Here is a 17,642-nt window from a genome sequence, read left to right as displayed (position 1 = left end):
TGGATTGACATTAATGCTATTCACAGAGGATAATGTATATCTACAAAAGTTTCTATATTATGTTTTATTTTTTTAAAGATTTTTATTTATTCGTTTGAGAGAGAGAGAGCACGAGCAGGGCAGAGAGGAGGAGAGGGAGAGGGAGAAGCAGGTTCCCCACTGAGCAGGGAGCCTGATGCAGGGCTTGATCCCAAGACCCCAGGATCATGACCTGAGCTGAAGGCAGATGCTTAACCATCTGAGCCGCCTAGGTGCCCCTCTATATTCTGTTTTAAAACACAATGGGAATAGAAAGTGATTTTAAAGCAATTTCAGTGAACCAGGGTCTTCATTTTTATCTTTTGTTTAAAATGATGTAAGTGGTCCTGCATTTTCAGAAGTAAATCTTCAATCTTTCAGCAGTGGTTAGTTCCAACAATGTTCCTGTGAAGGAAAAGTTGATGAAAGAAATAGATGCTGGATCCATGAACTTCTTATGCATGAATCTTCTTTTGAAGGAAAATAAAATTCAAAATGTTCTATCAAATTCTTATGGTGTTTGGTAATAGCTTTTCATTGATGTGTAATATTGAAGTCATCACCTACTCCATTAATCAATGTTGCTAAATTGTGGGGCATATCATGTCTCTAGAAATTCCACTCTTCCAAGCTTATAATGGTTGTTTTTGCCTTTCATTCTGCTTTTATCTTCCGTTGAAAAATATGTTACATTTTTCTCTTCCCATGGAAGTGTTAGTATTATTAAAAATATTTTTACATCAGACACATGACCCTGTCATTAACCATGGTTGGGATCAAATTTACTTTTTAAAATTTTATAAATTACAAAGAATTTATTTTGTAGTTTAAATATTCCCAAAAGAAATTGTTTCCGCCAAAACCACTGTGTATCAACAAGCAGTGACAGTGTTTATAATCAGCTTCCATTTGATCACTTGATAAAACAAATGTTGGTGAGGATGTGGAGAAAGGGAAACCCTCTTACACTGTTGGTGGGAATGCAAACTGGTGCAGCCACTCTGGAAAACAGTGTGGAGGTTCCTCAAGATGTTAAGAATAGAGCTACCCTACGATCCAGCAATTACACTATGAGGTATTAACCCCAAAGATACAGATGTAGTGAGAGGAAGGGACACATGCACCCCAATGTTCATAGCAGCAATGTCCACAATAGCCAAACTGTGGAAGGAGCCGAGATGCCTTTCAACAGATGAATGGATAAAGAAGATGTGGTTCATATATACAATGGAATATTACTCAGCCATCAGAAAGGATGAATACCTACCATTTGCATCAGCATGGATGGAACCGGAGGGGATTATGCTAAGTGAAATAAGTCAAGCAGAAAAAGACAATTATATGGTTTCACTCATATATGGAACATAAGCAATAGCATGGAGGACCATAGGGGAAGGGAGGGAAATTAAAAGGGGGAGAAATCAGAGAGGGAGATGAACCATGAGAGACTATGGAACCCAGGAAACAATCTGAGGGATTCAGAGGGGAGGAAGGTGAGGGGAGGGGGTAACAGAGTGATGGGTATTGAGGAGGGCACATGCTGTGATGAGCACTGGGTGTTATATGCAATTAATGAATCATTGAACATTACATCAAAAACTAATTATGTACTATACAGTGGCTAACTGAACATAATAACAAAAACAGTATTTTCAAATTTAACATTTTAGCCTTTATATAATTCACAGTTTTTACCATGCCAATAATTACACAGTTTGGTTTAGCTCACATTTTTTTTTTTATTGCAAGATTTTCTTGATGAAGAATACAGCAACAACGTGGATGGAACTGGAGGGTATTATGCTGAGCGAAATAAGTCAAACAGAGAAAGACATGTATCATATGACCTCACTGATATGAGGAATTCTTAATCTCAGGAAACAAACTGAGGGTTGCTGGAGTGGTGGGGGGTGGGAGGGATGGGATGCCTGGGTGATAGACACTGGGGAGGGTATGTGCTATGGTGAGCACTGTGAATTGTGCAAGACTGTTGAATCTCAGATCTGTACCTCTGAAACAAATAATGCAATATATTTTAAGAAAAAAAAAAAAGAAGAAGAAGAAGGTAGCGGGAGGGGAAGAATGAAGCGGGGGAAATCAGAGGGGTAGACGAACCATGAGAGATGATGGACTCTGAAAAACAAACAGGGTTCTAGAGGGGAGGGGGGTGGGAGGATGGGTTAGCCTGGTGATGGATATTAAAGAGGGCACGTATTGAATGGAGCACTGGGTGTTATACACAGCAATGAATCATGGGACACTACATCAAGAACTAGTGATGTAATGTATGGTGATTAACATAACATAATAAAAAAAGAAGAATACAGCATGTTGATTCACTTTCTCGCACAAAATCCTTAATCTTGGTAACTACTTTAAATGAATTCCTATTACTACTTCTAAGCCATCAGAACATATTTTCTCACAAAATGTAAATGCCAAACCATACCTGCTGACCCCGTTTATATGTTTGGTTGTTGTGGCAACATCGAGTGATTATGAGGGATTCTAGATACTCTCAATTTCTGTACTTCCTCCATTTATTTCCAGCCAGGGAATATTAGCCTTCCAACACCAGTATGACCACACTTTGAGCAGGGCTGGTTTACTTGATCTTTAAATAAATTACCTAATTACAGTAATAAGTAAAACTGGACTAAATCAATAAGGACCGATCAGGGTCGAAGGAAACAGATTTCCTCTCTTGATGGAAGAAAAGACAAAGAATTTGGCTACTTTTCATTTACCACAGTACACACTCCAATGACAATTCCTCCTACATGCAAAATATATTTACCCTTCCCAAGATTTTCGTCCCATTGTAGACTCAGGCTCAAATTCTGGGATCTCATCATATAAACAAGTCCAGTTGTGGGTGAAGCTTCTATTGGTCATATGAACTGAAGGGAAGTACCATGTCTTCCATAAACCCAAGAAAGATGTGTGGCAGGAACAGAGTAACGATAGTAAGCATTCCCGTTCAAGAAGTGGACAACGAAGGGCACATAGCTGCTCCTCTTCCACAGCAGTTATAAAATCCAGCTGGGCACATTAGCAGGTTCTCGTGGGCTGTGGGTAAGGAAATGTCCCTTTACAAGGACCTGTTTCTGTTTCTGGTACTTGTTCTCTCATCCTTGTTCCCCTCATCTCCTCAGCCCACCCTCTTTGTTCTTGGTTCTGATCTCTGAGCTATTCTTCCTTCTCTGTAGGAAATCACTCATGTTTGCATTTGAGGCGTGTTCTCACTTTGCTTCCAATTTTAGAAAGTTGGAGTCTGTTTTAGTCATCTATTGTTGCAACTATTTGTGGTTTAAAACAGCAGATACTTACGATCTCAGGGTTTCTGTGGGGTGAGATTTGATAGTGGCTCAGCGAGGCGGTTTGGGTTCAGCATCTCTCAGAGGGTTGCAGCTGGGATATCTGTAGGGGAGGTGGTCCTCTAAAGGCCGGGGCTGGAGGATCTGCTTCCACCATGGCTCACTCACACCACTACTGTTATAGCAAGCCTCAGGTCATCACTCAGTTCCTATTGGAAGGACTTTCATTTTCCCAACACACAGGTGTCTTCAAAGGCTGTTTGAAGGTTCGTGTGAAATGGCAGCAAACTTCCCGCCGAGGAGGTAACCAAAGAGAATTAGGAGGACGTCTCAGTGCTTTTCATGGCCTCGTCTCTGCAATCAGACTCGGCCCTATCCGCGTTGCTCTGTCTGCTAGACGTGAGTCACTAACGCCTCTCCACACTCAAGGAGAGGGGCAATTAGGCCCTACTTCTCCAGTGGAGGAGGGTCACAGAATTTGTGGACATACGTTAAAACCACCCCGGGGGTCCTACAGAGTCTTTTCATTTGAACCTTCTCTAGTCTGTTTACTTTAAACAGATACAAATTCCTTTAAAACTTTGTGAGATTCTTATGAATCTCACTAACACAAAAAGATATCGCAATTTTGAAACAGATGAAAATGCATGGCAGAAACTTGATTTCAGTCACTCTCCCTTGATCAAAAGATCTTCACAGTTCAAATGCCCAGGATGATCAGAAAGACAAGACACTTTTTTTTTCTCTCTCTCAGATGAAATAAGATAAAAGACCTCTTGTATTAATGTATTTAGAGCTCAGGATTTTAATAATAATTAAATGGGCACTTCTTTATAGAAGGAACCAAATCTCTTTCACTTGTTTTAGTGATTTAAGAAAAAGTCACACTTGTCAATAATGTTCTTAGGGAGCTAACAATCTTTGTTTAGAAATACTCAGAAAAGCTACAAGTTATGAAAAATGAGATACTGAAGTCTTGAGTTGGCTTGAGAAGAAATATCTAAGGGTCAGTACACAGGACATAAATGGGAATTCTGGAGTTGGTTTGGAAGATGTGCTGTTGAGAGAAGACAGGGGGAAAGGACCATGGAAGTAAGACAAAGCAAGGTAAGCAACAAGGAGGGGGGGATTGCCAAGGGGTGTTGATGAGAAATTTGTCTAATATTAAAGTTGTTAGCCTCTCCGTGAGAGAAAACTCCTTCATCTTGCCGAGTTTTCAACAAGCCTAGCACATGCAAATGTCCTGTATGAGATTCCATTCCATACCCAAGACCATGAGGAAAGAGGGGAGTTCCATGGGATATGGACTCCAATGATGGTGAAAACATGTAGAAGTCAGTCCATGAAGCTAAAATAACCCCGAGAACATAGATCTCTGCGAATGTACAAAAGGAAGCATGAGGGACAGTAGGTCTGAGCTGTTCACCCTGCTACCATTTTACCTTTGCCAGCAACCAGGCGGTGCTTTATAGTGTTTGCTGAATAAATGGATGGATTAAAGACAATGATCTCTGTATGGTTTAAAGGACCAAGCAAAATCACTTTGCAACTGTCAAACGTATTAATATTAATTCTCCATTGATTGCCCTTTATACATATTGTGTTGAATTATTAATTTAAACTGTCTGTGTGACATATTTCTTTTCTCTCTAAAGAGCTTTGGTTTGTTTGAACAATTTCTCCCCTCATAATATAATGCAGAACTGATTTAGTGAAAAATTATCTACCTTTGATGAGGTGGCAACCTTGTCTCTCTCTTGTTCTAAGACATTAAACCAACCTTTTCTCTCACTGAAATGTCTGTACGAAAATGTCATGTTTAACATCAATACATTGTGTGAGGAATTATGGTCAGCAGTTTAGTGAGGGTTTGTTTTAAGAGATCAGAGCTTTGAGATTAGTTGTGGTATCTTGTAGGAAAGCTAATGCCAGCCTATCACCATGGGTTACGTATGCCCTGAACCTATGGGCACAGGAGGATGCAGACTTCTCTCTTTGTGGTCTTTGTGAGCCAGGATGAAGGAAAAATAATTTCTCAGGTTTACACGATACCACGCTCTGGAGATAAAGGTTATAGTTCTCATTTTTAGTTTTGTATCTCTAGGGTTTCCCTAGGTCGTTGTATGTTGCTTCTAAACATACCCTCACCTTCTCTTGCTTGGCAGAAAAAGCATAGACTTACATCCACTTTGAATCTTTTACTCCTCTCCTCAGTAATTAGTGAATTTAAAATAAACCTTGATTTATCTTCAAAGGCAACTCAACACTTGATTATATTAGATGTGATTTAATATCACTACTCAGTGAACCTGTTCTTATTCCCCTAAAAACTGAAAAAAAAAAATAGTACATACTGAGTAGTTATTTTGGTGGATTGTACAAAGCCGATGCCACCGATTGGTCAGGACTATTACATAAAATCTTAGTCTCTTGCCCTGAATTAAAAGAACAACCTGGCAGTCGAATGCTATTTTAAAAATTAGCACAGATTTTAGGGAGTGGCTGGTACTGGGAATATGTGCACTTTAGCTGAATAAGTTGCAAAACAGAAAGAAATGCTCATTACTTAAATGGAAATAGCAAGTCTCACTCATTTAGGAGAGAAGCTGAAAAAAAGTGAAGGATTCCCACTGGGAAATTGGTTCCAGTGAATCAGCCCGGAGCCAGGCCCAGGTGTGCCTTTATTCCTTGCTCCAAGTAATTGAAATAGATTGTACCCTGAAGCAGTTTGGGGTTAAATTGACCCATCGAAAACCATTTTACTTTTTCATTTTTTTCTTTTCATTTTGTAAAATCTGCACATTTTCAATAATAAAGTAGGGTACTTTTTTTTTTCCCCCTATAAGATACTGAAATGTTAGACCTGAATAGCTGCTTTGGTAGTTATGGAGCTATTTTGTTTAAAGAAAATGAAGTTGCATAAAACTCTGTCTCCATTAGCCTGTTTGATTTCATCAGAGTTTTAAATTGTGAGGCTATGAAAAAAATTAATTTACATTTATCTTCAGAACATCCTGACCTCGTGCAGTAGATTCTAGGTAGCAAATACGCTAGCTAAGGATATTAATTCCTGGCTTTGTTTCTAGGGGATCATTTCATTATTATTATAAAACGCTGGGAGATACTAGATAATGTCTATCTGGGATGGAGCAAAAGATTACGTGGTATTGGAATAGGGAAAGAAATAAGCAATTCAGGGAAGGATCTAGAATAGACTAAAAGCAGTCAACAAAGTAAATGGCCAAAAATAGAAGAGACAACGTAATATATTATTACTAATAAAAGTCCTATTTTATTCCTGACTCTAAATAATTATGTGTCTAATTTTTAAAATATCACCATTTGATAATATGATACCAAGACTCTTTGAGTATCCAAATAGTGAATGTGGATAGATGAGCAGCTTTGGCATTTAATTCAGATTGGTACATCATTTTCATGAAATTTACTTTGGAACCTGGCTTATTCAGTTAAACTGGTCATGCTTCTAAGGGCAGATGATTGTTATAACTGAGCTGAAGTTGTTACAACTGAACGAGATACATAAAACTTGTTATGTGTACAAATTATGTTACGTGTAGAGCATATCCAGCATATGTATGGTTTTTACATATAGTAATAGATATATTAATGTAACTGCTCTAACAGTTGAAACATTTGCTTTGACTTTCATAAAGTTTTATTGGAGTATAGTTTACATACAGTGCAATGCATATGTGGAATACAGTTCGACAAGGGTTGATAAAGGCATATAGCCATATAACCAACACTACGATGAAAATATAGAACATTTCCATGAGCCCTTAAGATTCCCCGTGTTTCTGTACAGTCTAATCCCGCTATCCATTCCTGGACCCAGACAACCACTAATACACTTTCTATAAGTACAGAATAGAATTGCTTTTCTTAGAGTTTCAAATGAATAGAATCATATACTATTGGGTCCTGTATGCCTGGCTTCTTTTGCTCACATAATGTTTTGTTTACTCACCCATTATGTTGTGTATATCAGTTTTTCATTCCTTTTTATTGCTGTGTAGAATCCATTGTGTGGGTGTACTACACTTTGTTTGTCCATTCACCTGTTGGTGGATATTGGCTTCTTTCCGATCTGGAATATTATGAATAAAATTTCTACAAACAACCAAGTACAAGTCTTTGTCTACTTACAAGTTCTCCTTCCTTTTAGGGAACTACTTAAGAATGGAACAACTGGATTATAAGGCCAGCCCACATTTACCTTTATAATAAATGGCCAAAGATTTTTCCGAAGTGGTTATGCAACTTCGCATTCTCAGCAGCAATGTGTGAGAGTTCCTGTTCTCATTACCCCTTAGTATTTTGTCAGTCTTTTTATATTAACCATTAAGTATATAGTGGTATCTCACTGTGGCTTTAATTCGATTTTCTCTGATGACTAATAGTGGTGAATATTTTTGCATGTACTGACCGGTCATATTTTATTTTCTTTTGTAAAGTGTCTATTCAAATTTTTGTCAACATTTTAATAAGGGTGTTTGTCTTCTTATTGATATGTATCCCAAATATTTTCTCCCAGTATGGGGATTGCCTTTTCATTTTCCTAAAGAGAGAAAGATGTTGGTGAAGTCCTTTCCACTTATTATTCCTATTTCTTAGATACTTCCTATCTAAGAAATCTTTACCTATCTCAAGGTAAAAAGATTTTATCCTCTGTTTCTTCTAGAAGTTTCATAGATATGGCTTTTAAATTAGGTCTGGGATGCATTTCAGTTTAGCTTTTGTGTATGAAAAGAGGCAAAGGTAGAGATTCATCTTTCTCTCTATGAATGTGCAGTGTAGCACCATTTGGTGGAAAAAACTATTCATTCTCCACTGAATCACATTGGCACCTTTCCTGAAAATCAGTTGACATATGATTGTGTTTTGGGGTCTCTCTATTGTATGGCTTTGATCTGTATGCCTATTCTTATGCCAATACCACAAAATCTTGATTAAGAAATCTTGAAATCTGTTAGTGTATCTTCTTTAATTTTATTCTGTCAAAATTCCTTGCTATTCTATGTTCTTTGCGTATTTATATAAATTGTGGAATTGCCTTATCAATTTATATAAGAAGAACTAGTATTTTGATTGGGAATGAGTTCAATCTAAAGATCAGTATGTAGAAAATTGATGTGGTAACAATATTTGGTCTTTCAATTCATTAACATGATGTGCCTTTTGATTTACTTGTTTTAGATAATTTCTTTCAGCCATGTTTGATAGTTTTTAATATGTATGCCTTAACACCTCTTGTCCAGGCCTTGTATTCTGACCTTGTATTCTGACCTTGTATCCTGTGATCTTGCTAAATGCGCTTACTTTAATAGCTCTTTTATTACTGTTATTATTACTATGGTGAATATATTAGAATTTCTTTGATGAGGACATATCTTCTGCAGATAAAGCAATTGTATTTTCTCCTTTCCAATCTGCGTGGCTTTTCTTTTTCTTGACCATTGTGCTGACTGGGACCTCCAGTAGATATTGAATAGAAGTGGTGAGAGCCAACAGGCATCTTTACTTCTTCACTCTTAGGGAGGAAATATTCAGGCTTTCACCTTCATGATGTTAGCCCATTTTCATATATGTTCTTTATCAGTTTGAGGAGGTTCCTTTCCATTTCTAATTTGCTGTGATTTTTTATCATAAAACATTTTGAATTTTGTCAGTGCTCACCTGAGATGATCATGTGTGTTTTATGCTTTATTCAGCTGCTATGTTCAAGTACATTGATTTTTTGAATGTTAAAATGAGTTTGCATTCCAGTTATAAACACCATTTATGCATGGTACATTATCCTTTTCATATATTGTTGCATTTGATTTGCTAACTTCTTTTTAAGGATCTTATATTCATGTTCATGGTAGATATGGACCTGTAGTTTTCTTATTATGTCTTTGTTTTATTTTGGTATCAGGATAATTCTTCCCTCATAAAATTATTGAAAATAACATGTTCTCATTATCCTTTTATTGTCTTTTTGATCTGTAATTATGATCCTTCTTTTATTCCTGACCTTGATCATTTATGCTTTATTTCTTTTTTTCTTGATCCTTCTAACTAGATTTTTAGAAGTTTGTTGATTAAAAAAAACAACTTCTGGCTTGATTTTCTCTATGTTGTTTTTACCATTTCCTATTTATTAATTTTCTACTCTTTTTCACTTCCTTGCTTCTACTCAGTTTGGGGTTATTTTGTTTTTCATTTTATAGCTTCTTAAGGTGGATGCTTAGATCATTGCTTTTGGATCATTTAATTATCCCAATTCAAACATTTTAGCTGTAAATTTCCCAGTAATTAATTACTGCCCCAGGGGCATACCATAAATTTTGATTTGTTCTCATTTTCATTCAGTTCAAAATGTTCCCTTGTATATTTTTGTTTGACCTACTGATTATATCCAAGCCTATATTTATTTTGTTAATTATTAGAGTTTTTCCATACTTTTTCTGTATTGGTTTTGAATTCCATTCTGTTGTGGTCAGAGAACTTTGTATGATTTCAATCTTTTAAAATCTATTTAAACTTGGTTATGGCCTGCCATATAGTCTAATTAGCTGGATGCTTCATTCATGGATACCTGAAAATAATATGCAATTTTTATTTATGTGTGGGGTTGTCTACAAATGTCATTTTGGTCAACTATTGGTAGTGTGTTTTATATAATCTGTTGATTTCCTTTCTACTATGGGTTCCAGATTGTTTTGTTCTCCCTCATTTTACACCCACCTTCCCTTGCCAACTGCCAGAAACCTGGATTTCAAGCTCCAGCGACTGGCACAAGGAAAGCAGGCTTACAGAGACTATTTATACATACAGCTCCCAAAATGACATTAAATCTCCTAATGCTTTCTAATTGAACCTTGACTTTTCTAAATGAACCTTGACTTTTCTAATTGAACCTTGACTTACACACCTGTTCTGTTTTGACTTCTTTTAATGTTGTCTCCTGCTTTCCACTTTTATCTATTTTTATTGTTTTCAGGTATGTTTAGAAAATTATTTGTAAAAATAAATTGAAGGATGGATGGATGGATGGATGGATGGATGGATGGATGGATGGATTTATCTATCTACTGTTTCTCAGTGGTACCTGGAACCATCAACCCTCTAGGGTCATCCTAATTCAATTCTGGAGTTAAAATAACTCAAAGCTGAATTTCAGGTTCTTATACAAGCTGTTCACTTCCATTTTAACCTTCCTCTCTGGGTGCAACTTTTCTGGATTAACTGATAGGGTTCACCTATTCCCCCTACACTTGATAGGCCCTGGAATCTAATTCTTGTCCCCAGGTCCTCAATGCTATCCATCTTTCAGACTCTCAGCCAATCTTTTTGGGAAAAAAAACAACCCTCATAGTTGACATCCATCTCTGGGCCTCTTTTCTTTCCCCCGATACTGAGTAATCATGCACTATTTTACTGGTCCTTTGATGCGTTCCTACAAATGATTAGAAAAAATTTTTTTTTCAGTTATACTAGTTGCTTTCACAGAAGTTTAATCCAAATTACCTGGGTCATAGTTACTGGAAGCATAAGTCTTATCTACTTGAATTCATATTATCTTTGTGTGTTATATGTATCTAAGTGGTTATATCTTTTTTTTTTTTTTCTTAACAAGTAGATATAAGTAAGTTATTCACAGGATGAGTTCTGAACCCAGATTGCTTGTGTTTTTTCTTGGCTGCAACACTAACTAGCTATGTGACATTACCCAAGATACTTAAATCTCTCTGCTTCATTTTCTTCATGTGATTCTCTTGAGGATTAAATAAATTAATACAAGTTCAGCCCTGAGATTATTGACTTGCACATTTTAAGTATATGATCAATATTAGGTATTATTATTAGGTCCAGATTTATGTTAAATCAAGCCTAAATTAAAGTAAAATCAATGGATGGATCCAACATTGTGAGCAAGGAAGCTCATTTTTGTCTCATTTTTTGAGATAGCCTAGAAAAGAGTAAATTTCCAGGTTTTCTAATTCACTAGTTAACTCTAACCATGTACCACCAAGAATTTCCAGAGCTAATGGTATACATTCTGCATTCTTTTAATTTCCCTTGGGAACTAAATACAGTACAGGTAAGATTTTCCTTTGTTCCAGTGAAATCTATCCCCATGGCTTATAATCATGCCTTGGCTCTAGACATCTCTGTACCTTCTAGTACGACTTCTTGGATAGTAAATGCTTACGGTTAAAGACCTACATGCCTTTATGATAGGACCTTTCTTTACCCAGCTACTTTCTGGCCTTAATATTTTATTAGGAAGAAAATAAAAGTACCCTGTGTATTCTTTCCATTTTTTCATCTTTTATATAGAAACTGGATGTTTCTGAGTTGGGCTGAGAATCATCCTGGCTTTCCTGTGTCTGTAAGGAGAAAGAGTCCTACACTTCTTGCTGCCAACAATCACAAACACAAGAACCAGAGGTGGCTGTGTTAGGAAATACATCAGGACATATCTCAAAATGCGGCATCATGGATCATAAAGAACAAAAAGTAGACATCAATATCACCTCTTTCTCTTATGTTTTTCTAACAAACTGCGAAGACCAGTGCAAAGGAAATATAGTTATATTGCTTATATGCTCTCATTAGCAAATATAATGGAGAGACTGAAGTTCACATAATAGGCTTATGTTAAATCAGCTTCTCCCAAGTCAACAGAAATTTTCATTCGGAGAAATCATCTGAAAACCTCTAAATATATTTCAAACAATGAATATCTACCAGAATAAGAAAGCTAAATTGTGGTATGGATCCTATATGGATTCCCAAGTCCTCTGTACAGAACAACACTAGGCTTTCTTTCAAATTCTGTCCAGAATATATTACTTGAGAAATCCTAGCTGAGCGATTATGGATGGAAAATATTTTTGCAAGCATTTCAAAAAGCAGAGGTATATCTGAAATTACAAAGAAATGAATGATCTGGCATTTTCCTCAGGTCATGCCCTCTGCCAAACCATTTTTCTTATACTAACCTGGGTTTGCTCTATCGCCTGTGTGAAGAGCAATGTTGGAAAATGCCACTTGGAACAATAGATTCTATTCAGGTCATGTCACCTTTATGTCTTTTCAGATTCTGGGGAACATGTCATTTTTCCTGAAAATGGCATTCTGTGATATCCATAGTGAAGAGACTGTATTTTTTCCCCTCCAGTCTGTTTTTGTTGTTAAAGTTCCTAATATCGGGAGTGATCATTTAGGAGCTGCTTGTCCTGCACCTGAAGTCTCCGATAACCCATGATGCCAATCAATCAGTTACACAACTTGGGGGAAAGGGGGTGTTTTTTGTTTTGATTTTGCTCCTTTAACAAAGCTCCGGGGAAATCGTGGCTCTAGCAGTGCTGTGAGGTGACTGGGAGAGGGCCTGGAAAACACCGAGCTAGCTCCTCTCTTTCTTGAGACGTTCACGTCCTCCCTCTGCAGACTAGCACCTTGCTTATGGCAGCTTGGAGCTCCAGACTCGCCTCTCCCGGTTTTGTCTCTGAGCAGACACTGAGAGCTCCTTCCTCTGTCTCAAGATCAGAAACCTAAGGCGATTGTGGCTCGACCCAGCCGTGGTCAGGGACCTGGCCTGAGGTCGTCACAAGTGCCTGGGGTGGGGTGGGGATCCGCCTCCCTCGCCAGGCCACCCAACGAGGGGACGATTCTGTTGTCATCATTCAGTGGACGGGGTGTGTCCACCATGACTAAAGGCTTTCCTGGTTCTGCACTTATTTAAATATAACCTATATCACACCTACACACATTTCTTACCACCAACTACCTCTTGTCTATTTTCACATGTTCTCAGTTTCAAAACAAAAGTGCTTTAGAGCTTTGTATGTGGTTGGCCGTTTGATTTTTTGAGGGAAAATGTGGTGATCCACCATTATTAGGACATCAAGAACCTGGAGAATACTTAATGATAAAGGTGCCTGTGAACTCGGATCTCAGAGCAGCCTGACTCATGGAATATTTGTGCACTTCCGTACTTTCCATTCTCAGAGGAACTATCTAGATTTTGCTTGTTGCTCCAGGTCATGTTCCTAAACTGTCCAGAACATAATATCAGCTGAAGAGCTTATTAAAAATATAGGTTCACTGGCCCTGCCTCAGATCTACTGAAAAAAATAATCTGTATTCTTTTTTTTTAAGGTTTTTTAAATTTATTTGAGGGAGAGTGCATGCACATGCAAGAGGGGGCAGGGAAGGGCAGAGGGGGAGAGACAGAATCTCAAGCAGATTCCCTGCTGAGTGCGGAGCCTGACACAGGGCTCAATCTCACGATCCTGAGATAATGACCTGAGCCAAAATCAAGAGTCTGTTGCTTAACCAACTATGCCAACCAGTCACCCCAGAAAAAATAATCTGTATTCTTATAATCAATCAAGTCTGGAAGAAATGCAGGGTGTCAAGGTGAACTAGTGGATTACTTTGTCATTTTCTCTCTAAATGGGGGAATCTTGCTTATTGGTATGTGCAGAACCCAGAGGGATCAAAGTGGATTAAGGCAATGATCTGCTTTCTGATTGTTCAGCTATTTATTCTGTTACTAAAGCATTTTTTTCAGAGTACACATTATTTTTGGTTTTTTGAATTATTCATCAGTAACCTTGTTAATAAAATATATATATATTCTCTTCATCTGTTCATGGAAATGTTCTCTAAGAGTACCAAGATAAGTACCATGAATATTAGAAGGTAGGTTTTTCTTTACACATTTCTTTACATGGAGTAACTTCTTTGGTCTTTATCAAAACACTGTGAGTTTATTGGAGTCAGTATCTTCTGCTTTTAACAGAAGAGAAATATTAAAATTTAGAAGAACTAAGTCATTGCTTCATTTGACAAGATGAGTGCCCACAGAGCTATTGTGGGCCAACCCAGAGCTTCCTCCCCCAGACCCCAGTGCAGCCCTCCAGTGCCATACTCTTTCCTTCTGAGGGCTCAATGGCAGTTGTTACTCTAGCAAACTCCAGTTCATCTTATCCATTCATAAAATAAAAGTGATGATATATTACAGGTTTGTTGACAAGAGGAAATGTGAGATCAGCTTTGATAGATCTCTAGAAAGTTTAGAGCTGTACATAAAGCAGGTGGTGGATGATCTGCATCAGGGATGTGGGTACTCTCTCTTTCCTCTCAATATGTCATGTCTCCATTTCTATTTTACTATTTTACTTTCTAATAAATTAAAAACAAGCGACTTGTTTTGAAATTATGAGATGTTTAACAAATCAACACACAGTAAATTTTACAGAAAAATATTATATCTCAAAGCACCAGGCGACCAAGAAACATTAGGAATCAAGTCCGGCTCTTCCAGTAACTTCTGATATCATTGTAAGCCACTAATATTACCTTTTGAGGTTTTAAACTTTTATGTAAGAAAATAAAGAATATAGACTAGATTAACAATTCATATATAGGGGCGCCTGGGTGGCTCAGTTGGTTGAGCGACTGCCTTCGACTCAGGTCATGATCCTGGAGTCCCAGGATCGAGTCCCGCATCGGGCTCCCTGCTCGGCAGGGAGTCTGCTTCTCCCTCTGACCCTCTTCCCTCTCATGCTCTCTGTATCTCATTCTCTCTGTCTCAAATAAATAAATAAAATCTTTAAAAAAAAAATTCATATATATTTTGATACTAAAGATACACTTAATTATTTTTTCCCATGTACATGGTCCACTTTTTCAAAGACTTTTTTCAGTAGGAAAATTGCATTTAGAAAATAGTGTTTTTCTTTCATCTTCTAATTACTCATGAGATAAATGGCACATGTGAGTATGTATTATACATACTCCATCAATCAGAACTTACTGGAATGAAATAACTAGCTGTAGCACTGGGAAATTTAATTCCAGCTTTAAACTAAGAAACCAGTCTGTTATTTAATCTGTGGAAGGAGCACAAATGTAGCAGATGTTGGGCAGGTCACATTCCTATTTCCATTCTTAATACAAATACATGTCTATAGACATATACATTTTTCTAAATTTTTATTTAAGTTCCAGTTAGCTAACATACAGTGTGATACTAGTTCCAGATATAAAATATAGTGATTCAGTACTTCCATTCATCAGCTGGTGCTCATCATGACAGGTGCGCTCCTTCATCCCCCTCACTTGTCCCCCCACGCCCACCCACCTCCCCTCTGGTCACCATCAGTGTGTTCTCTGTAGTTCAGAGTCTGTTTCTTGGTGTGTGTGTGTCTCTCTCTCTTTTTCCCCCCATGTCCATTTGTTTTGTTTCTTAAATTCCACATGTGAGTAAAGTCATATGGTATTTGTTTTTCTCTGACTGACTTATTTCAGTTAGCATCACACTCTCTAGTTTCATCCATGTCATTGCAAATGGTAAGATTTCATTTTTATGGCTGAGTAATATTCCATTGTATATGTTTACCACTTTTTTATCCATTTATCAGCCAATGGACACTTGGGTTCTTTCCATAATTTGGCTATTGTTGATAATGCTGCTATAAACATAAGAGTGCATGTATCCTTTTGAATTAGTATTTTTGTATCCTTTGGGTAAATACTTATTTCCATCCTTATATTTGCTGTCTTGTAGGCATCATCCCTGATTCATTTCTGCTGGACCAGATGACTTCCCCCACATCATTCTAAGAGCCCATGCATTTTAATGGAAGTCAGCAAACTGTACCTTGAGACAAAAGCCAGAAACATAGAATGGAAACAGAAGGTAGGTGGGAGGTTATGTTGATTGCAAGAAATCAGAGAAGGAATTATAGAATTTGGAAAATGTTTTTCCTGTAGTGTGAACTGGCAAGCAATTCCATATACATGAAGTATTTTCAGCATGAATGTTCCCATCTTGGTGAAAGAAACTCCCCAACAAATGATTTTGAAATACATGTTCTTCTTGCCTATGGGATTTCAGTTTTCTTTCTTAGAATGTCTCAGAAGAAAGTTTGTTGGTTCTTTTTAAAAATATGTAGTTAAATAAATCAGAAGGACAACACAAAAGACAGGATGGGAAAATGATTAACCTCATCAAATAATACTTGTACCATGATTTTAAAAGAGGCAGAAACCCTCCAAATCTCACTACCTTGGTTCTCACTGAAACATGACCTTCTCTAGCAAGTGATTTTTCATCTCTAAACTTCAGAAGCTCCTCCTTCTCCCTTTAGTCCTTTTGTATGCCACCATAATACAGCCGTGTGCGGTGATCATTAAGTTACGTATCTGTCTTTCTCCCTGTATGGACTCCACGAAGTGTTCATGGGAACTAAGGACAGCTCCTAATCCTCAGGAAGTGATAAACGGACCTGAAGGAGGCATGGATCTCAAAGATCTGCAAAACCTCTCTGGGGCTTTTTAGTATAAAGGACTCCACACTGATTTTCAAGCTTACCTTGGTAATAATCTGGTTGCATTTAATAGTTCTCATTTGGGGAATTGTGTGTGAATTTTCCTCTACCTTCTGTGTTTTGTGTCTGCTGCATACTTCGTCACTATCATCTATTTATTGTTTTCTCCTGAGGTAGCATATAATTTCTCTAACCAGAACTTTTCTGCTTCTCATCAAATTTGTTTTTAGTGCATGCTTTCTCATATTTGGCAGTTAATGTGAGATGAGATAAAACAGAGTGGCAAGAGGAGGATCCAGCTTTTCTAATAAAATTTGTGTGTGTGTGTAGTCAAAAATGTACAGGCAATATAGAGGGATAAAATGACTGGATGTAAACATTTGTAGTATAGCACTAAATGCTTGCCTTTCCGTTTCTGAATATTTTCCAAAGCTTTAAAAAATGCTTCGCTGAAGCGGATGGAGAGTTGCAGGACATCTCAGAGCCCAGGGAACACAAAGTGGACTCATTGGCCTGGACAGGTGACGTAAGCCCAGGTAGGACGGCTGCCTGAGGTCATGTGCTAGCACCAGGAGATCTCTTCGGCCTCACAGAGGGACGAGAGACACTCTGGGCCCGCTTGAGGCAGGTTTTCTGGTCCCAGACTGCAGAAATGTGGGCTTCCCAGAAGCTATGCCCGCATCCTCACGAGAAATGGCGAACTTGGAGGAGGGAAAACAAAACAGCCACAGAGGGAGACAGGAAGGACACATGCAGATCTTGGCTATGGTCCTCGGGGATGTGATACAAATGATCCCCTGAGTGTTTAATCCCAAGCTGGTCTGTATGCAGACATTGGACCTGAAAAAATCAGAGGAAAAAAGATGAAACTAGAATGAGATCCACAAATACTTAAGATACTGAAATTATTTGCATAGGCCATATACTCACCTGTTTAATGTTGTAAATAAAAGAG

The 17,642-nt window shown here is 37.7% G+C and overlaps 1 long non-coding RNA gene across 1 annotated transcript in view; it reads left to right on the top strand.

Annotated features, from left to right (window-relative positions):
* LOC135362435 (uncharacterized) overlaps nucleotides 1-16,786 on the top strand; it is a 120,328-nt gene extending 103,542 nt beyond the window's left edge. Inside the window, exons 3-4 of the long non-coding RNA XR_010407132.1 lie at nucleotides 15,925-16,056; nucleotides 16,594-16,786. This is a non-coding gene — a long non-coding RNA (uncharacterized LOC135362435). The remainder of the gene's footprint in view (nucleotides 1-15,924; nucleotides 16,057-16,593) is intronic.
* Nucleotides 16,787-17,642: the final 856 nt, after the last annotated feature.

The sequence above is a fragment of the Mirounga angustirostris genome, unplaced genomic scaffold, assembly GCF_029215605.1.
Source record: "Mirounga angustirostris isolate CCGP_5_RB_7025 unplaced genomic scaffold, mMirAng1.0.hap1 SCAF_13, whole genome shotgun sequence".
NCBI lineage: Eukaryota > Metazoa > Chordata > Mammalia > Carnivora > Phocidae > Mirounga > Mirounga angustirostris.
The sequence above is the reverse complement of the archived record's forward strand: the minus strand, read 5'-3'. Positions and strand labels throughout refer to the sequence as shown.